Here is a 16,159-nt window from a genome sequence, read left to right as displayed (position 1 = left end):
TAAAGTTCAAAACTATCTCCTGGTCCTGTTGTTTAAGGAAATATTAGCAAAAGTAGAAGGAAGGCTTTTAAAATTCTTTTTTTTTCCTATTCAGTTAACATTGCTTTACAAAAACCACACCTGTATCTTAGGGCTACAATGTTTCCACACCATGTCTACCAACAAAGTGTCAAAATTCCCACCCCTCCTCTCAGTCTTTACCACTGCTCCCCTTGGTAAACTCAAATCTGAGACTAAGGATTTGTTCCAATTGGACATTCTCTCTTCCCTGCCTTTGGTTCTTTATATCCTACACATGAGTAAGATCACCTGGCATTTGTCTTCTCCTTCTGACTTAACTTCGTTTATTATGACACACTATACTTCCATCCATGCTATAGCTAAAGCAAGATCTCATTTTTTTTCTTACATCTGAGAAATTGTCTACCACATCTTCTTTATCATTGAGTATGTGGGCTATTTCCAGTTCTTGGCTAGTGTAAAAAGTGTTCAATGAATGTATGTGTGCATATGCCTGAGGAAGAAGGGGCTGAGCCACACCCAGATACTGTTTTCCGAAAAGACTGAAACAGTGTACATTCCCAACGTACAACAATATATGAAGGTTCCTTTCTTTCCACATTGTCACAAATGCTTCTTTCTGGTCTTTTTGATACAGGCCATTTTCAGACACATGAACTAACATCTTATTCTTGTTTTTCTTTTCATTTCCTCTATAATTATATTTCCAGTCATGATGAGATTCTTTTATGTGCCAGTTGACCATCTGTAAGTCTTGTTTGGTGAAGTGTCTACACAGCTCTTCTTCAATTTCTTTTACTGTTTTGTGTATATTTTGGGGACACAGATGACTGTGCTCAGGGATTACTCCTGGCTGAGTTCAGGGATCACTCCTTGCCAGGCTAAGGGACCTTATGGAATGTCAGAAATCGAATGCCACATGCAAGGCAAGCTCCCTACCAGCTATACTATTTTTTTAGTCTGCTTCTCCGATTTTGGGGATAAGATTGTTTTCTTATTTTTGAGTTTTGAGAATTCCTTATATGTCTTGGGTATTAGCCCTCTGTCAGATGTATAGTATACTAACATTTTCGTCCATTGAGTCGGATCATTTTTACTCAACAATAGCTTTTTTGTAGTACAAAAGCTTTTTAGGTTAATGCAGTACCACTTGAACAAATCCTTTTAGGTTTTGCTTTCATTTTCCTTGAAAATACAGTTGTATCACAGAAGTTACACTGAAATCAATATCATATAATTTTTGACCTATGCTTTCTTCTCTGTATTAGCAGTGGAAGTGAAGGAGGCAGCTATGTTTATATATACCTTATGGGTGGTGTGTATGAGAAGTGATCTGATTGGTCTTTACCTGGGCAATCTGATTAGTTATTTCTAGGCGATCTGAGTGCTTGCTTTGTGTAACCAATCAAATTGATCGGTTTTTCACACCCTCATTAATACCGGGCATACTTGGGGCAGGGATATTTGAAGTATATAGTCACTGGTCATGAGTTCGTGATGCTACTGGAAGGTTGCTGCTATGTCCCCGTTCTAAACAAAGACTGTGTTGGCCTCTTGGGAGCTATAAAGAGCTGTAACACATGGATGACATTGGGGACTGCGTGCTTATCTTACCCCAGAACTCAGACCTATTTCAGCCTAATTCTGCTGTAACATGTATTTTGTAGATTGTTGTCTAACATCTACTTTTAATCCCTCTTGAGTATGTTGTAGGATAGCGGTTGTATATTTGTTTGTTTGGGGGGCCACACCTGGTGATGCTCAGGTGTTACTCCTGGCTCTGCATTCATGAATTACTTCTGGTGGTGCTTGGAGGACCATATGTGATTCTGGGGATCGATCCCGGGTGGGCTGAGATCAAGGCAAATGCCCTACCTGCTAAACTATGTAAAATAGTGTCTTAATTTCATTCCTTTGTATGTTGCTATCCAGTCTTTGGCACCATTTTTAAAAACAGTTCAAAATGGAAGAAAATCGAATGACTCAGTACTAGAACAATAACGTTCAACAGTACTGAAAAACATAAATTGACTAATGCCAGGATAAAATTTAATCAACTTGACAAATATTCAAAAACAAGATTAAAGTACTTAATTGTAATGATAGTTCTCTAAAATGGGCACTACCACTTACTCTTGAAGAAAGTGTCAAGCCAATAAAATCTAGCAGAACTAGACAACATACACACAAAACTTCAAAATCCAACACCATTTGCTGAAGAGTCTTTTCTTTCTCCATTTGGGGGAAGGGAGACTGGACACATGCAAGGCAAGTGCTTTAAGGTTGTACTGTCTCTCTGGCCCCACTTCTCCATTTTAAACTCTGGACTCTATTTTCCTAAGTTAACTGCCCATATATCTGAAGGTGTTTATTTTCCACATTCAGAAGGTAGGTTTGGAGACAAATAGGCTTTGAGGAAAAACAGGAGATAGGTTTCAGAATAAACAGAATGATAAAATGATGATGATATAATTATTTTGTGCCCCTCCTGAAACATAACTTGCAACAGGTCTTAGATTCTTCTGTGTTTTTGTTTTTCGGGGCCACACCTGGTGATGGTATTGGATGCTGAGGACTGAACCTAGGTCCATCTCATGCAAGGCAAAAGCCCTACCCCCTGTACTATGGCTCCAGATCCAGGCCTTAGATTCATTCGGTTACTTTTACTGAAAGTAAAAGGCAAGCAGGCTGTCTGTATTAAATCTGTATTACTTGCTTTTTCAGGCCCATGTTTTTTCTAGAAAACCTCTCTCTCCCCTGGCTCCTTTCTCCTCCCCCTCACATATTTTTAATTTCTTCCATTTAAAACTAATTTGTTTCACAAAAAAAGCAGGAATGACTTCATTAACCCCTGAAAAGCAGTTATAATACATTTACTGATTCTGCAAAGCAGCTCTTATACAACAGAGTGTAAACAAGTTTATTTTTTGTTTGTTTGTTTTGCTTGTTTGTTTGTTGCCTAGTTCCATTTGTCAATGTCAAGTGCCCTGTTTTTTTGGTTTTTTTTTTTGCTTTTTGGGTCACACCCGGCGATGCACAGGGGTTACTTCTGGCTCTGCACTCAGGAGTCACCCCTGGCGGTGCTCAGGGGACCATATGGGATGCTGGGAATTGAACCCGGGTCAGCCGCGTACAAGGCAAACGCCCTACCCGCTGTGCTATTGCTCCAGCCCCCAAGTGCCCTGTTTTTTTGTTTTGTTTTTGTTTTTTGGCTTTTTGGGTCACACCCAGCAATGCTCAGGGCTGACTCCTGGCTCTGTATTCAGGAATCACTCCAGGCGGCACTAGGGAAACCATACGGGACGCTGGGAATTGAACCTGGGTCAAGCCACGTGCAAGGCAAACACCCTACCCTCTGTACTATCACTCCAGCCCCTGCCCTGTCTTTTTAGGACCATTTCAGGTAACTATGTTTTCAGTCCTTGCTTTCTTCCCTCTTTCCCTTACTCCCATGCTTTAATCTTGAAGTAGGCTGATCAGTCACAGCTCTGGAGGCTTTTCTTGACATGGATGTAGTTTGAATTTTGAGTGATGCATCTTGTTGGAGAAGTTGTTAGGACCTGGGATAAAACAGGAGATGCCAGATTTTACAAGGAGGAAAATCAGTCCTAATAATCACCTGTAGAGTGGATGTAGAGATATCTCAAAGAACTGCATCACCTGCTTTGCCTGTGGAAAGCCCAGGGTTTAACTTCCAGCACTTCATGGTCCCTGTGCCCCGCACCAGCAAGTATCCCCCAAACACCACCAAATGTGGTCCCCAAACCAACAAGTTCATCTAAAGCTATAATAAAGGTTATAACTGGACTATTATGTAGTTTTTCACCATGAGGTATTTTAGAAAGGGGAAAGTCACAAGACACAAAAAATGACTACAAATGAGAAATCTTTCATTACTTATCTTCATGGCCTGCCTTCTAGAAGAGTGATGTCAAGGAGCATAGCAAAATTTGTCTAAGGCCATTTCTATCAAGCTAGGATGTCCAGGGACATTTTGTTAGCAGGGTCTAGGAGAGTACTGCAGTGTGTATGGGACCGATTTGACCAGAGTGTGCTGAATCCATAATTTTATTCCCATGGCTTTACTAATGCTCCAAGAGCATCTGGCAGGAGCTAGTCCAGTTAGAATGAAGTTGATTCTAGGATGGTAGCATTCCCAAGAAAACTTGGGCTGTGCTAAAGTAAGTATAGTGGGGAAGGTGCTTGCCTTGCACACAGCCAACCTGGGTTCGATCCCCAGCATCCCATATGGTCCCCAAGCCCCACCAGCAGTGATCTCTGACCACAGAGTCAGGAGTAGGACCTGAATACCTCTGGTACTGGCCCCCCAAACAAAATAAGTAAATAAATAAAGTAGAAACTCCCTTCAGTTTTATATTTGGATTATTCAGATACCCTGCTATTTACCTAGCATTCTGGTTTGGGCTTTTTTGGTTTTGGGATTTTTTGTTTGCTTTGTTTTGTTCTTTCATTTCAATCTTTATTTTCTCTTCTACACATTTCTTTAAAATATTTTTTCTAGGGGCTGGAGCGATAGCACAGCGGGTAGGGCGTTTACCTTGCACGCGGCCGACCCGAGTTCGAATCCCAGCATCCCATATGGTCCCCTGAGCACGGCCAGGGGTAATTCCTGAGTACAGAGCCAGGAGTAACCCCTGTGCATCGCCAGGTGTGACGCAAAAAGAAAAAAATATTTTTTCTATTGCATCACTGTGAGATACTCAAGTTACAAACTTCATGACCGGATCCCAGTCATACAATGTTCTAAATATATCTCTTCACCAGTGTATATTTCCCACCACCAATGTCCCCAGTTTCCCTCCCAGCACCACATCCCCTGTCCCCCTCCCCCACACCTTATCTAGCATTCTGAAACTGAACAGATATCCTCCATTTCATTCAAAGAACAGAAGGATACAATGTGGTTCATATACAATAGCATGTTGCCCAGGGAAACATTTCAATTTCCTGTAGAGGTCACAGGTCCACCAGTGTAAACCAACAACAATCCCTGGACAAGTAGGGGGGTATGAATTGGATACTAACTGGAAAAATGTCCTAACACTTTTAACAATGATGTCAAAAGACATGCTGCTCTTTCTCTCTTTTTTTTTTTTTTGCTTTTTGGGTCACACCCTGCGATGCTCAGGGGTTACTCCTGGCTTTGCACTCAGGAACTACTCCTGGCGGTACTCGGGAGGCCATATGGGATGCTGGGAATTGAACCCGGGTTGGCAGCGTGCAAGGCAAACGCCCTACCCGCTGTGTTATTGCTCCAGCCCCCAAAAGACATCTCTCAACAAGTTCCCTTATGCAGAACTCAAATGAGAACATGAGAATTTCTTTGCAAACTTGTAAAATAGCTCTTGCTATTATTATTTTTTCAATGAGACTTCCTCAAACTTGAGATAAAAGAAGACTAATTTGTAGCTGACAAATATGTCTTTTCTTTTTTAAAAATTTTTTATTAGAGAATCACTGTGATGTACAGTTACAAACTTATGAACTTTTGTTTGCATTTCACTCATACAGTGATCGTTTACCCATCCCTCCACCTGTGCCCATTCACCTCCACCAATGATCCCCGTATCCCTCTCACCACCCCCACCCCACCCTGCCTCTGCTGCAGGGCATTCCCTTTTGTTCTCTCTCCTTTTGGGTGTTGTAGTTTGCAATAAAGATATTGAGTGGCCTTCATGTTCGGTCCATAGTCTACTTTTAGTTCGCATCTTCCAACCCGAATGGGTCCTCCCAACATCCTCTACTTGATGTTCCCTTCTCTATCTCAGCTGCCTTTTCCCCCAGCATGTGAGGCCGGTTTCCAAGCTGTGGGGCAGACCTCCTGGCCCTTATCTCTACTACTCTTGGGTGTTAGTCTCCCACTGTGTTATTTTATATTCCACAGATGAGTGTGATCTTTCTATGTCTCTCTCTTTCTGACTCAAATATGTCTTTTCTTAAAAAGAATTCAGCCATTATTTTTGAGTACACATAGCAACAAAACAAGCAAGGAAAGTGTGGTTAGGAGTAAGTTCAGAAATTCTCGAGTATTTTATGACTATGTGAAGGCTTAGTTATTCATAGATGTGATATTTACTGTTTGCTTCCCAAATTCCCTGAAAAGTAATTTATTTTCTCAGATGACCCTTTCCTCCTACAAAAGAAAAAAAAAGAGATCTTGTCAGTTATGAATGTATTGCTTCAGCCTAGCTCTTGCAAAACTTCTCTTAAATACTGAGTCTGAATTAATGAAGTTGCACACTTCTGTGGCAGACAGAATGTTTGACAGCAGAGAAATCTATTGTTGACCTAAGACAAGTGACAAATTCAGGACCACAGTTGAACTATTTATAAAATGGGCCTAACAAAAGTCTACACCTTCACTTAAGCATAAATCAAACAATAAACATAAACTGTCTGCAGAGGATAAATTCACACTAGATACATTTACAACAGACTTTCAACATTTTCTTTCCTATACCTTCAGTTGGTAGCTTTCCTTTCGAAACATCAAGTATGTACATTGTATAAAAGAAAATAAGTGCTATATCTTGGAAAATGAAACACCGTGTGAAATACCACATGTCCTTTCAACAACAATAAACCAGTGAGTTTATGGTCAAAACCCCAGGAAAAATTAGCTGGTTTCAAAACAGGCCTCTATTATAATAATCCTAAATATAAATCCTAGCATCTGATTCTAACTTACACTTGATACTTTTCCCAAGAGGAAATTTCAACTGCTTTTGTATACATTCATAATGTAAATACTTTCAGAAAAATATCCATATTATTATCATCTCAGCAAATATGTAAAATCAAACAAAATGATCCAATACTGAGCGTTAAGATTCTGAGAACAATATGGACTGAGGAGATAATAATACAGGAGGTAAGGCACTTACCTTGCAAAATTGCAGATGCAGGTTCAATCCCTGGTACCCTATGGTTCCCCTGGCACTGCCAGGGGTCATTTCCTGAGCATAGAGGAAGGATTAGGCCCTGAGCATTTCGGGATATGGCCCAACCACTCAAAAAGAAAAAGAATGTATGAACTACATAAGAGCCCCAAGGTACAAGTATAACCTTAATATAGAAAGAGAAAGTAGAAAAACAATCCCAAGTGTGTCAAGGCATCTGAACAGAGAGCCACCTAGAAATCTACTATATAGTAGCACAGATTCAAACTGAGATACTCTACAGTTTCATATTATTTTTGTTGTTCTTTTGTTTGTTTTGGGGGCCAAACAAATACCCAGTGATTCTCAGACTTACTCCTGGCTCTGTGTACAGGGATCACTGCTGGTGGGGCTCAGGAACCATGCATGGTGCTGGGGATCGTGGAACCAGGGTAGGTTGTGTGAATGGAAAGCACTTTACCCATTGTACCATCTCTCTGGCTAGTACAATTTTATGTTAAACATGTGCACCTACCAAAAAAACCAACAATGTTTTGTGGAAAAGGAGGATTTTTGAACCACACCCAATGATGCTCAGAGGCTATTTCTGGCTCTGTGCTCAGGAGTGACCCCTGACTCTACTTGGGGGATAACATGCATTGCCAGAGAGTCAAACCAAGGCTGGCTACATGCAACACAAGCTCCTTACCTTCTATACAATCTCTCCAACCCAAAACTGTAGCATTTAAAAAAATTCTTTTTTTAAAATTTATTCTTTTATTGAATCACCATGTGGAAAGTTACAAAGCTTTCAGGTTTAAGTCTCAGTTATACAATGCTCGAACACCCATCCCTTCACCAGTGCACATATTCCACCACCAAGAATCACAGTATACCCCCCTCCCCCCACCTACCCAGCCCCCCACCCCGCATGTGTAACTGGTAAATTTCACATTACTAAAAAAAAATTCTTTGACCACCTCAGGACTGAGCTCCACTGAGAATTGAATCCGCCGAAAACATTAGGTAGATGGATATTTTTGGCTGAAATCCTGAGGCCTTTTCAGAGTCAGGGTGGACGATTGCCCTCACCTCCAGGTACCCAGCAACCATGCCCATGCCCCACTGCCACCACCATGTTAACTCATCTACCAGCCTTGTTCCAGAGACTTGAAATCAAATCTCAAAAGAGATCAACTAACCACAAAAAAATTCTGACACCCAGTCCAGGCTGAGACCATTGGGGCCATCTAGGAGGGGGGAAGGCCAGCTCCCACAGAAACAAAGTCCCAGCAGCTACCCCCACACCCCAAAGCTGCTGCCTTGCCTCTGGCCAGACTTCACAGTTAAATATTCTGTATTTTCTGGAGCTAAAAACATCTCCATACTCTACAACACTCACATCCCAGTAGTAGCACACCATATTGGATGGGATGTAAGCAGAAGCCAACCAATTTCGACTAAGAAAAGCATCAACATAGAAGGCTAAACTTGCAACAACAGCTTAGTAAACCCTCAGACAAGGACTTATTGCCCTCATGGTGAGATACAACAATCTCATAAATTTTCTTCTATGAAAGTATTTTTTGATCATTCGGTTGGCCATTTAAAGGTAACAAGCAATAGAAAATAAATTATTGTGGGCCTGCTGTAGGGGCAGGCTTGAGTGGTGGTTAGGAAAATGGAGACAATGGTGGAGGGAAGGTGACAGTGGTGGTGGGATTGGTGTTGAAATATTGAATACCTGTAACTAATCATCATGAACAACTTTGTAAAACCATGGTGTTTAAGTAAAGTGGGAGTGGGGAATAAAAATAAAACTTTACATTTAGAGTTATTTCCCCCATTTTCCCCCTCTGCCACGAGGTGTGTTTTTGTTCTCATGAACCATACAAATAATTGTCTAGATCATCCCAGGGCAGACTGGAGAATTTGACAGTAGTAAGGAGGAGGGGGACAGGGAATGAGGGAGGGGTCCCTCAGAGACCCCCCCCAGGCCGGGAGACACCCATAGAGAGTGCCTTGGTTCACAGTGCAGCTTGTCACTAGTGTCCATCTTGCTAGGTGGCTCTTCCTCTGCATTACGACTGGGATCTAAAGGGTGGGGGCGTGTAACCCAGGTTCTTAGGAAATTTCACTCTGCTTCTGTTCAATGGCCTCTTTGGTCGGCAATGTGTTGTCCTGTGTCTTCATTTTCTTCAGCGTGCCTTATCGAAGCTGGTGATTTCCTCACATCTGTTTTGTCTGCCATTTTATGGGAACAATCCGTGGAGTTTTGCTCGAGCTCCCACTTGCTCTGGATGACCGTTGCTGGATGACCATGATCCCGGAGGCCAGCTAAACTACTTTTGGTACCAGCAGCTTCTTGCAGAAATGTCTCTAGACTGTGAACTAAGCCACGACCCCATGCTGCCCCATATTATAAGGACCACTATAGAGAGGTACAAGCTTGTAATGATGTAATTTCTGGCAGAAATTTCCCTGGACTTAGTTACTAAAATACTAAAATACAGAAATCCAAAACCGCGTGGCTGCGACCTCATATCTCTTCGTTCTCAGCATTGGAAAACAAATTATCAAATGCTTCCTTTTCAGCAGGTCTGATTTTGTGGGGGAAACTCCAAACAATAATAATAAGTTTTTTGTGGAAATATTGAATGTAATCAAAGTAAAGAGAAAGTAAAGTGAAAATTATGAGCTACACAGGCAGGGAGGGCGCAGGGGTGGGAGGGGAGGTATACTGGGGTTCTTGGTGGTGGAATATGTGCACTAGTGAAGGAATGGGTATTTGATCATTGTATAACTGAGACTTAAGCCTGAATGCTTTGTAACTTTCCACATGGTGATTCAATAAAAAATAAATAAATAAAAATAATGAAGGAGAGAAACAACAACAACAAAGAGTTACTGATACCTTAATTTCCTCAATTATACATTGTAAAACTGTTACATCAGCACTCTTTTGAAGACTTAAAAGCAAATTTTCATGATTTCTAGATGTACCTCATCACAGTCTAAATTTCCAGATGCAGCCTATCTATAGATTTATTTTATTTTATTTTGGTTTTTGGACCACACCTGGCAGTGCTCATACCTTATTCCTGGCTCAGTGCTCAGAGATCATTCCTGGAGGTAGTCAGGGGACACTGGAGAATAAAGTGCCAAGGATTGAACCCAGGTCAGGTGCATGCAAGGCAAGCACCTTACCTTCTGTACTATCACTCAGACCCTATCCATCCAGACATTTAAAATGTAAACCAAAGTTTAGGGGGCCGGAGCGATAGCACAGCGGGTAGGGCGTTTGCCTTGCACGCGACTGACCCGGGTTTGATCCCCGGCATCCCATATGGTCCCCTGAGCACCGCCAGGAGTAATTCCTAAGTGCAAAGCCAGGAGTAACCCCTGAGCATCGCTGGGTGTGACCCAAAAAGCAAAAAAAAAATGTAAACCAAAGTTTAGTAATGAATACTTTTGTCCCCTCCCCCTCCTCAGTAATTAATATTAGAACACAATGATCTAGGCTTTAAATGAATCTCCCTTACTAAACAGTCTAAACAAAGTGAGTTGTTTCTCCTTTTAGACAATGAATTAATTACTGATTAATCAACACATGTATTACACCCAACATCAGAACTCTAATTTTGGGAGAGGAAGCCACACCCAATAGTGCTCTGAGCTTATGCTTACTCCTGGCTCTGTGCTCATGCATCACTCTTGGTGGTATTCAGGGAACCATATGCAGCACTGGGAATTGAACGAGGGTTGACTGCAAGCAAGGAAGTGCCTTAACCCCTGTCCTCTTTCTCCAGTTCCAATATTTCAATTTCAAGAGTATGCGTGTTTCAGATTAAGCCCTTACATTTTAAACTACTTTTATTAGGGGGAGGTCATCTCAAGCAATGCTTAGGAGGAGCCTCCTGATGATGTTTGGTCAATAGGGCTGGTTCTTTAATGGGAGAGCGTGAGGATGTGGGCTTGCTCAGGCCCTTCGGTACCAGGGCTTACCTGAATCACCCCAGCAGTGCTCCAGGGCCTCCGTGTCCCACCTAGTGATGCTCAGTGGACTATATAGTGATAAAGGAAATAGGAATCTGTTCACCTTGCCTCCATCATGTACAGCAGAGCAGCCAGAGAAATGAAAGTCTGCCAGAAACAGACCTCGACTATGGGATGCATGCAGGCAGCCTCAAGATAAGCCCCTGCTTTGTGACCGTAGATTGAGTTAGAATGTCCTTGAAATGGTGGTGACCCTGGTTTGCGAATAGCATGGTTAGGAATTTCTGCTCTGTATGCTCCTGCCTGCTCCCTTAAAATGCCCCATCCATCAGATATTCTATAAAATTGAGCTCTGGCCTTTGTTCAGGGGTCCAGTCTCTAAAGCATAAACTTGGGCTAGGTTCTCTGATGAGAATAAATCCTACTTCTGCTCGTTTTCTTTTTTTGGGGGGCGCGGGGGTTGGGGCCACACCTGACGGTGCTCAGAGGTTACTCCTGACGCTGCACTCAGGAAATACTCCTGGAGGGGTGTTCAGGGAACTCGATGGGATGTTAGAGATTGAACCCCAGGTCAGCTGCATGCAAAACAAATGCCTTACCCACTGTACTATTGCTCCAGCCCAATAAATTCTTTTTCTAATATAGGATTTTGTGAGAGCGAGTACATATTTCATCTCAGTCTTATCAAATCGACTTCCATAGCAATAGTGCCAGGGATTAAACTCACGTTAGCCACATGCAGGCATATGCCTTAACCTCTATACTATCTCTCTAGCCTTCAAATTCCTTTCATTTTTATTTACCACAAGATTATCCTAAATTGTTGTGGAAGTTCACACTAAGAGCCACTGAACATTTTGAGACGTGGGAGAGCACTGTTTATTTCTCCAGTGGATCCAGCTGAACTCCAAAGACTGGGCCTGGAACAAAGGCAAGAGTTTGGTTTGGTAGAAGTATCTGATGTGGGGTGGGGCATTTGCAGGCAGCTGGAGGGAGAGCAGAGAAGCAGAAATTCCCAAACATGTTATTTGCAAAGCAAGATCGGGTCCATCTTAAGGACATTCTGTGCAGGCTGATGGGTGAGAGGCAAATGGGGCTTAGGGGGCGTTGGTGGAGGGAAATGGACATTGGTGAAGGGATCAGTGTTGAACACTGTACGCCTGAAATAACCTTGCAATTTCACAGTGACTAAAAGTTTTTTAAGGTTTTTTTTTTTGCACTTTTACATGGTTTATTAACACAATGTAAGGCGCCCAACACTTGCCTATTGGTTCTCTTCGCTGTGAAGCCTGGCATTGGGATTGGTGTCTCTGATGGCCAGCTGGGCTGTTCTTTCCACGATTGCTTTGTGAAATCGATTTTTTTTTTGCTTTTTGGGTCACACCCAGCAATGCTCAGGGGTTACTCCTGGCTCTGCACTCAGGTATTACTCCTGGTGGTTCTTGGGGGACCCTATGGGATGCCGGGGATGAAACCCGGGTTGGCCGCGTGCAATGCAAACGCCCTCCCCACTGTGCTATCGCTCCGGCTCCCATGCTTTGTGATTCTTGGAGGAGACATTGTGAGCAATCTCAGCACAGTCAGATTTGTTGCACATCAGCAGCACCTCCAGCTTCTCCACACTGTGGACCAGAAACTTCCGGAAGCCGCTGGCCAGCATGTGCTTTGTCTTCTTGTTGCTCTTGTAACCGATGTTTGACATCAAGAGCTGGCTCTTGAACCTAGGGCGCCTACGGCACACCCTTTTGTCAATGCCTCTGGGCTTCTTCCGGTTCCACTTAATCTTGAAATAGTGGTCAGACTGGTGCCAGATGAATTTCTAAGTCCGCTTTTTGACTATCTCGGGCTTCGCGAGGGGTCTGAGGGCGGCTATGGTGCCTTCTAGCAGGAGATGGCGGCCATCTCTGTAGGAAGTACCAAGGAAGACTTTTTTAAATTTTTTTTTATTGAATCACCATGTAGAAAATTACAAAGCTTTCAGGCTTAAGTCTCAGTGATACAATGCTCAAACAAGCATCCTTTCACCACTGCACATATTTCACCACCAAAAAACCCCCAGTTTACCTCCCATCCCCCACCCCCGCCTGTGTAACTGATAAATTTCACTTTACTTTCTCTTTACTTTGGTTACATTCAATATTTCAACAAAAAAACCTCACTATTATTGTTTGGAGTTTCCCCCCTAGAATCAGACCTGCTGAAAAGAAAAAAAGCATTTGATAATTTGTTTTCCATCGCTGAGAATGAAGAGATATAAGGTTGCGTGGCCACTTTTGGATTTCTGTATTTTAATAACTAAGTCCAGGGAAATTTCTGCCAGAAATTGGATAATTGTAAGCTTGTACCTCTCATTTGTGGTCCTCAGTAAGATGGTGGTCGCCGCGCCCTTTTCCCCTGGCAAGGAGAAGGCGAGAGAGAAAAACCTTTCCCCTCCTGGGCAAGCATGGGGCCGCGGCTTAGCTCACAGTCTAGAGACATTTCTGCAAGAAGCTGCCAGTACCAAAAGTAGTTTAGTTGGCCTCTGGAATCATGCTTGTGCAGCTGCGGATCACATCTCAGAGGAGAGCCAGAAGACTTTTTTTTAGTTTTAAAAAGGACAGTCTGAGTTAATTCTGCACTCATGGGGCAAGGAGGGTTATCTCAAGGATGTTCTGGACCATCTCCTAGTCAGATGCAACAGTCTATCTTTAGCATCTCTGACTTCTCTGGCTGCTCCGCTGTTCATGATAGGAATATGGGGAACAGGAGCCTATTTCCTCATCATTGAAGGAACAGGGGTCTATTTTCCTCAAGATTACATTTGGTTACACTGGTGAAGGGATGGGTGCTGAAACATTGTATGACTGAAACTCAATTATGAAAGCTTTGTAACTTTCTCATGGTGATGTGATTCAATTAAAAAATTATATTCAGTCAAAACATTTTGGGTCAATGACATTCTTATAATGACATTCAGAAACAAAAGAAAATAAATTGTGTGTTGGGGGGTCTGGGGGCGACACACAAATATAAGTTGATTCACAGGCAATCAGAACAAGATCCTGGTTAGTCAACAGGGATATTCAATTGAGTTAAATAGCATAAATAAATATACAAAACAATACAAAGCAAGGAAAACCATTCACTGTTGTATAATCAACTTGTAAACCAGTTCTCAATTGTCAGAGTGAATCACACCACAAATATAACAAAAATTCAGAGAGCTCTTCTAACCAGAAACTAGACACCAAGTTGATTTTTAATACCCCTGTGGTTGTAACATTTTGGTATTGCCTTTATTTCCTGGGAATGGAAGCAGAACCTAAAGTTTTCTGGAATCCTAACCCATGACCTGGGACTCTAAGCCATACCTGTACTCAGGATCTACCAAGACTCTATAGGGTACAATTCAAATCCCCAATCCTTCGAAGATCAACGAAGAAATAAGGTCTAAGCACTTCAAGCAATGTGACCCATTGTCAGAGAAGAGGCCTCTTCAGATAAACACGCTGGCACAATATGTAGTAGGATCACTCATCCTCTAGGTGTCTTTTTTGTTTGTTTGGGGGGCAAGACATGGCAGTGGTCAGGGCTTACTCTTGGCTCTGCTCTCAGGGATAACTCCTGGCAGGCTGGCGGGTCCATATGGGTTCTGGGAATGTCGTGTGGACTGCATGCAAGGCAAACATCTGCCCACCATACTATCACTCCAGCCCCTCAATGTCATATGTCCTTTTAAAGCAAAACAATATAACAGCCATGATCCAGAGATGCACAAAAGAATCTCAGAACCAAGCAACTGCTGCAGGGATGCCTCCAGACTTTGTGCCAAGCTGATTTCACCAGGGTGCCTCAGACAGGAGGAGGCGTTGTCCCTCCACCTACCCCCTAGAAGTCCCATGGCCGCCAACTCCCAGAACCCAATGAGAAGCCCAGGTAAGCGGGAGCAGTGACTGCAAACTCCAGGCCTCAAGGGATGGGGGAGGGGCTGGTCCTTCTCATCTACCAGTCCCTATGGAACTCTGGAGGTCACACCCATGAACTGCCTCCTGCTGCTATTTAATGATCCAGAGACACACATAACAATCCCAGAACTGAACAGCTCACTGCAGAGATTTCTCCAGACCCTAATTATCTAAAATTTTAGAAATCCAGGAGCACACGGCTGCTCTTGCGGCAGTGCGACATCTTATGTTATTCAAAACTAGCACTGTCTAGCATTGTTATCCCATTGATCATCGATTTCCTTAAGCAGGCATGAGTAATGTCTCCATTGTCAGATTTGTTGTTACTGTTTTTGGCATATTGAATACGCCATGGGTAGCTTGCCAGGCTCTGCCGTGCGGGCAGATACTCTCGGTAGCTTGCCAGGCTCTCCGAGAGGGATGGAGGAATCGAACCTGGGACAGCAGCGTGCAAGGCAAACACCCTACCTGCTGTGTTATCGCTCCGCCCATTCATAACAAGCAATACAAAATAAATTATCTAGCATCTGCCTTTTGGCAGATTTGAGTGGTGGTAGGAAAATTCAAAATAATGGTGGTGGGAAGGTGGAATGGTGGGTGGACTGGTGTCAAAATATTGAATGTAATCCATTATTGTGAACAACGTTATGAAAATTTTTTAAAAAGCAGTTAGATTTCTAGAAGGAAAAATATATAGCAAATCAATAAAAATGGAGCAATAGTGCTCACTTCGGCAGCACATACACTAAAATTGGAATGATACAGAAAAGACTAGCATGGCCCCTGCGCAAGGATGACATGCAAATTCATGAAGCGTTCCATATATTTAATGTGCACTGGTAGAGGGATGGGTGTTTGATCATTGTGTGATTGTAACCCCAACAGGAAAGCTTGTAACTATCTCACGGTGATTCAATAAAATTTTTTAAAAATCACTGATCTCCAAAGCAGTGGAAATAAATAAATCAAGTAAAGATAATTAAAGATGTTCAATTGCAAAAAAAAATGGAGCAATAGAGATAACACAGATGTAAGGCAGTTTCCCCGGCATGCAGCCTGTTTGATTCCCTGGCGCTGGATATGGTTCCCAAGCCTCACCAGAAGTGATCTCTAAGCAGAGAGCAAGTAAGTCCTGAGCAACTCAGGGTATGACCCAAATCCCAGCCCCATACCCCTAAATAAAAACAACAAAAATGTACAAATGGCTCAGTCTTTTAAGCATGGAGGAAAAGCTAAGCACTGTCATCCCAGGTTTTTTGAGGAAGAAAAGACTTTTTCTGTGGTGGGGGGGATCCTAGG

At 42.6% G+C, this 16,159-nt stretch overlaps 1 non-coding gene and 1 pseudogene across 1 annotated transcript; one reads left to right on the top strand and one right to left on the bottom strand.

Annotated features, from left to right (window-relative positions):
* Positions 1-12,180: 12,180 nt before the first annotated feature.
* On the bottom strand, positions 12,181-14,796 carry LOC101558859 (60S ribosomal protein L32-like; annotated as a pseudogene).
* A 785-nt stretch (positions 14,797-15,581) lies between these two features.
* LOC129400434 (U6 spliceosomal RNA) lies at positions 15,582-15,688 on the top strand. Its single transcript, XR_008627677.1, has one exon. It is a non-coding gene; the product is annotated as a U6 spliceosomal RNA (small nuclear RNA).
* Positions 15,689-16,159: the final 471 nt, after the last annotated feature.

The sequence above is a fragment of the Sorex araneus genome, chromosome X (assembly GCF_027595985.1).
Source record: "Sorex araneus isolate mSorAra2 chromosome X, mSorAra2.pri, whole genome shotgun sequence".
NCBI classification, from domain to species: domain Eukaryota; kingdom Metazoa; phylum Chordata; class Mammalia; order Eulipotyphla; family Soricidae; genus Sorex; species Sorex araneus.
The sequence above is the reverse complement of the archived record's forward strand: the minus strand, read 5'-3'. Positions and strand labels throughout refer to the sequence as shown.